The sequence below is a fragment of the Glycine max genome, chromosome 18 (genome assembly GCF_000004515.6).
Source record: "Glycine max cultivar Williams 82 chromosome 18, Glycine_max_v4.0, whole genome shotgun sequence".
NCBI lineage: Eukaryota > Viridiplantae > Streptophyta > Magnoliopsida > Fabales > Fabaceae > Glycine > Glycine max.
This window is the reverse complement of record NC_038254.2, coordinates 26006080-26012393: the sequence shown is the minus strand read 5'-3', so window position 1 is coordinate 26012393 and position 6314 is coordinate 26006080.

Sequence of the window (6314 nt, the reverse complement as noted above, 5' to 3'; positions counted from 1 at the left end):
GAAAGCAAACTGATTGATTGGCCTAACTCTCTAACAATAATCCCCAGTGGAGTCGCCAACTGTTGCAACCTACCCTTCGGCGGGAGGGCGACGCAAGACTCACGGGTGCGTCTTCCAAGAAAGAATACGCACGGAGTCACCGCCAATGTTTATTTGAGGAAAACGTAAAAAAAAACGGAAAAGACGTGGTCTACGAACTTTAAGTGAATGGTTCGGGAGTTGTATTTACGCACGGGGAAGGTAATAGCACCCCACGCGTCCGTCACAACGGACGGCAACCATTAATCAAATGTGCGAATATAACTTCAATTTGTGTTATCTTCCCTTTTTTACGTTCTTATGTCTTTTTATGCCTTTTTATATTTTTATCTTTTTGTGGTCGACAAGGGTGTTTCCCTTGCTCCTACGTATTCCTCAATTGTGATAAGGAAATCAGACCTACGTAGTTCTTTGAGAACTAAACGTTGGTTAAATTGTTTTTATCCTTTTTTTGCAAGATATATTTTTATTGAATGAAAGGTCATTTAAGGCGTTGGACCATTAAACGATCTTTCGATTCTTTTTGAAAGGAGAGAAAACATTAAGGCATTGGACCATTAATGATCTCTTGTTATTTTTGAAAGAGGTAACAAAGCTACATGTTGATTTTAGGCTTTTAGAAATCCACGTTTAACCAATAAAAGCGGAAAAGACCATTTCAAGGCGTTGGACCTTAAAAATGGTTTTTTAGGTGATGACAAAAGTTTGATTTATGAATTGATTTTAGCCTTAGTTTCACTTTGGTTATTAGTCAATTCAATTAAGAAAGGAAAATCCCAAAGAAAAACGTCCGATTGATTTTTTTGATTATTTTATCTAAAGATATTTTTTGATTATTATATTATTATTTTGCCTCCTTTTTTTGGTTTTAAACGTGGTTACGGCATGACCGAACGGTTGGATTTCATTTTAACCAAAATTAAAAGATGTTACAATACAAATGATTGGTGGAAATTTATTCTATTTTTGATTAGGCGAGAAAATGACTTAAATAAATGACTAAAGCACGTCAAAAAGGAGTACGGAAAGTAAATGAAATAAAAATAAAAGCACGCGAAACAAGTGGGGACCACCAAGGGTACATAGAATGAATTGAAAAGTTCGATTTCGGGAACTTATCGGTTGAAGACCGAAGAATGACGAAGAACGAACGAAAAACGATGAAGAACAGTGAAAAGTCTCCGCACGACAAAAGACTCTGATAGTTTTTGAAAAGTAAAGAAGACTATGATAGTCTTGACAAAAGACATTGAAGACTTTGAAAAGTAAAGGCGGATGACATTGATAGTCTCCGCAAGACAAAAGACTCTGATAGTCTTTGAAAAGTAAAGAAGCAGATGACCTTGATTGCCTCTGCAAGACAAAAGACTTTGATAGTCTTTGAAAAATAAAGAAGCAGATGACCTTGATTGTCTCTGCAAGACAAAAGACTTTAATAGTCTTTGAAAAATAAAGGGGTGGATGACTTTGATTGTCTCTGTTGGATGAAAGACTCTAATGGTCTTTGAAAAGTAAAGGAGCAGCTAACCTTGATTATCTCTGCAAGACAACAGACTATAATAGTCTTGGAAATGTACAGAAGCAGATGACCTTGATTATCTCTACAAGACAAAAGACTCTGATAGTCTTCGAAAAGTAAAGAAGGCTGTGATAGTCTTGACAAAAGACATTGAAGTCTTTGAAATGTAAAGAGCAGATGACATTGATAGTCTCTGGAAGCCAACAGACTTGATAGTCTTACAAGCAAAAGACTCTGATAGTCTTTGAAAAGTAAAGGAGTAGATGACATTGATAGTCTCTACACGACAAAAGACTCTAATAGTCTTTGAAAAGTAAAGGAGCAGATGACCTTGATTGTCTCTGCAAGACAACAGACTATGATAGTCTTTGAAAAATAAAGGCGGATGACATTGATAGTCTCCGCAAGACAAAAGACTCTAATGGTCTTTGAAAAGTAAAGAAGACTTTGATAGTCTTGAAAGTCTTTCACTAAAACGTGAACCCACTTAGTAAACAAAGAAGCCCCAAACTGATCAAAACAACATATATTTTTTAAGAAAAACAAATGTGACTACTGGGGAATGAAAGCATGCAGATAAAATTTCTCATAACCAAAAATGAGATTTAAGACATTATCATTTCGTTTCTAAAAGAGCATTAGAAGAAACACTGGGCCCAACCGAATGGTGGAAAACTGCTCAAGGTGTATAACGTCTCACACAGGCAAGTGTTTCATCCTAACTCCAAACCACAGATATGTCGTAGATGGACTTTCAAGTCATTTACCATCAAATCAAAGATAATATGCGTAATCATCATGGATCAATAGGACTTTATGAGGTTGGATTTTTGGTAGGAAATTTGGCTTTGGTTGTTCGGGCCTTTCCCCTTTCTGTTTCCTTTTCTCTTTGGTTCGGCGAGGAACAAGAGCGCACACAAAGATTTGGTTTGTAACTAAAGCACATGATCACTTTACACCCCCAGGTTTAAACCAAGTTATTATTTATCTTCTCTTATATTTTTTTTCTCTTTCGACAATTCTGCACATTGTTCAAACATTGTCTGGTCCAAAGAACATCTTTTCTTGTTTTTATTTTCTTTTGCTTTTCTTCAATCTTTGATTGATTGATTCTTTTCTTTCTCTTTTTTCTTTCTTTCTTTTTCTTTCTTTCTGTTCTTTTGACGAACATCTCTAACCCAAGGTAAGAGATGCCTTGATGCAATCCTACCCCCCAAGGGTATTGGATAGAAGACTCCAAGAGGCTTGGGCTAGAGCTACTAAAGAAGGCCCTAGGGTTCTCATGAACCTTAGGGTAGATTTTTGAGCCCATGGGTCAAGGTTGGATCCACTCTTCTTTATAAATATTAGAATAGGTTTTTCCTTCTTTTGGGCCTTGTATTTTGGCCATTCTATTAGTATAGGGTTTTAGCCTTGTATTTCAGGGCATTTTGAGTAGTCTTTGTAGTAGGGACTTTTTTTGTATTTTCATGTATTTTGTCAAGGAGGTGAACTTAGTTTTTAGATGGGTGTGTGTAGCTAAGCTCTAGTTTCTCAAGGAAGTTTTCTCAAGGAAGTTTTCTTAAGAAATCTTCTCAAGGAAGCTACCTAGTCTATAAATAAAAGCATGTGTAACACTTGTTGTAACTTTGATGAATGAGAGTCTTGTGAGACACAACTCAAAGTTCAACTTCTCTCCTTTATTTCTTCCTTCAATTTTGTGCTCCCCCCTCTCTCTTTCTCTCCCTCTTTCTTTTCCTCCATTGAAGCATCCTCTCCAAGCTTCTTATCCAAGGCTCATCTTGGTGGTGAAGCTCCTTCTTCCATGGCTTATTCCCTAGTGGATGGCGTCGCCTCTTACCTCTTCTTCTCCTTTGTCTTCCGCTGCATCTCCATGGTGGAAAATCACCATTAAAGGACCTCATTGAAGCTCAAAGATCCAGCCTCCATAGAAGCCCCACAAGAAAGCTTCTATCATGCCTCTCTTGGAAGATCCTCATGTTCTCTCTTCCTAGGTTAAGGTTGGAAATTTCCATCCTAGGTCAAGGTTAGGGTCAAAAAGTTGACGTTTGGCTCAAAAGGCCTACAAATGGCGAGACATGATTTATGTCGGGATATCGGTTTAGCAAATGGCTCAGAAGGCCTGCAAATGGTAGGACATGATTTATGTCGGGATGTCTGTGATCGAGGCCGTACCCGAATCAAATAAACATGAAAATGCAGTAACTAGGAAGTGATCCTAGGTCGTTTCCCAACGAGCAGTGACACACCAATTGTTCATAATCTACTTGCAGTAACAGTAACGATTGGGGGGGTTTGTTTGTTTTGTGATTAAAGAGCAGAACAAGTAAACTGGAATACGAAACTACTAATATTAAAAATGGGTTGTTTCCTTTGATTCAGAAGCCATTCTCTTATCCTGGGTTATGGAGAATTCGTCCTTAACAGTCAACCACTTAATCCAACCCTATTTCAATTTACTAAGCGAAAATCAACTTAGGGTTGTCAATACGTGATTAGGCACCACATACACTAGTTAGCCTTTCGTCCATTAAGCATGAACGCAAGTTAGGCTCAGAGGCAATTAATCGAACACGAAGCGTGCACTGATTAATATTCACGAATTTGGGATAACTGGTGAAGGGAAAACTGCCAAGAAAGAAACGTAAATGAATAGAAACGTAAATGACAGTAGAAGAAGAAGCAAGAATGAACTCATAATTAGAAGCAGAAAACGGAAATTTGCATTAAGAACGAAAACCGTAACAAGGGAACAGAAAAACGTGAAAACCTAAAACCAAAGCTCTGAATAATGAAAATAGCATAACAGAATGCCCTGCACGAATCCCAAGGCAGCTATTTAAAAAGAGTCACTCAAAGTCACTGGGCCCTATTACAATACTCTGGCCCAAAACGAAATAAACACTGAACAACATAAAATAAAATTGCGAAATTTCCTAATTAGAAATTAACTAAGGTAAGCGCTGCTTTATTTGCCCTCTTCAAGTCCACAACCAAAATCCGGATTAAGCCCAATGTTTCATTAATTCCTGAAATTGGATTAAAAACATCAAATTAGCTAAATGAGCCCAAATAATAAAATTGCCTAATTAATTGACAATTAAGACCAATCAGTAATTAAAATGGTGCAAAAAGGGTTTAGAAAATAGAAGAAAATGATGGCACATCAGTCTGTTTAGCAAATGGCTCAGAAATGAAGGAATGCCCAGATCATTTCCATGAAACTCACATCATGATGATTAAAAATTCATGCAAAATTTAATCACAACACACATCCATGTGGACACTCAAGCATAAGGCTTTGTGGCCATGCAAACACTAAGGCTTAGGGTTTGTTTCCTCATTCAAATCAAACCAGTGTTTCAAAGATTGCCCTTTTTATCAAGTCATGCAAACATCCAAGCCCATTTGGCATTCGGGAAAATCTTTCGTTGTGTTCACCCTCTAGGTGCACATTTCTTTTTTTTCAAAAACCTTTGTGTTTTGATCCAGATTTTCCATCGAAAACTGGCGATCATCTCTCCCTTTTTTTCGAAAGTGTGTTGTTTTTTTTTGTTTTTTTTCTTAGCCTCTCCTTTTTTAGTTTTTTATAGGAAAGGTTTGTAACCTAGGAAAAGTTGTTACCCGAGATTACACTTTATCAAAGGAACAAAACGCGTGTTAATGAAAAGAAACTAATACACAAGACCCCTTTTTTTTGCTTAGTTTTCTTGATTCAGACAAACCTTGACAATGCAATAGTACGACAATATGCTAGAAGCAGTAAAGTTCATCACAACGAGATAACAAAAACTAAGAGCGATAACATAAAGTTTTGTTCTATCACAATGAGATAACAAATAAAAACTAAAAGCGATAACATAAAGTTTAGTTCTATCACAATGAGATAAAAAAAAACTGAAAGTGATAACATAAAGTCCAGGTCTATCATAATGAGATAACAAATAAAAACTGAAAGTGATAACAACAAAATAAAGACAAAATCACAGTTTTTAGGCAATCCTGGCCAAGCAACTCTGCCTCATCAAAGGAAGAAGTCCATCACATCAGCCATGTCATCATCACCCTATGCTCCATCTCCATCTCCGGGGGTCCTTGCGGGTCCTGCCCCTGTCTGAAAATTGAGCCTATCTCCAGGCCATGCAACTATGGCCCTGAACTGCTCAGGGGTAGGCCAAGGGAAAGGGTTGGGGTCTTGGCTCTACTGATGCAAGGTGTACCGGTAGAAGCTCTCTATCAGCTGAACCAAACCCCTATGATTATCCGTCTGCTAGTCGGTTACATGTTGCATATATGCATGCATTTGGAGCTCCATCCGCGGAGGTGGCTGTTGTAGAGGTGGTAGCGGTCCATCCGCGGCTGGCTGCTGCGGATCCTCCTCTTGCTACTATTGTGCCTGACCCTCCTGTTGTACCTGCTTTGGCACGGAATATTTTTCTATGAAGGCTTGGATAATAGGAGGCCAGATAAGCTTAGTGGGAGTAACCGGTACCCTATAGAACTGGCAGAGGCCCGTGATCAAAGCCAGAAACCCCAGGGCTCTGTTGGACTTCTCCGGGTCCACTGGGTGTCAAGGAGGTGTGATCCTTGCAAATTGATATATGGCATCTGAGATTCACTAGGCCACATGAACACTCACCTGGGTCAAGATGGCATAGACCAGCTGGCACTTGAGTATGGGGAGGTCGGAATCTGTGTCAGGGTGGTCATGCTAGTGGGCATGATCCGCACCCATCTCCCTGCCACGCTTCGGGCA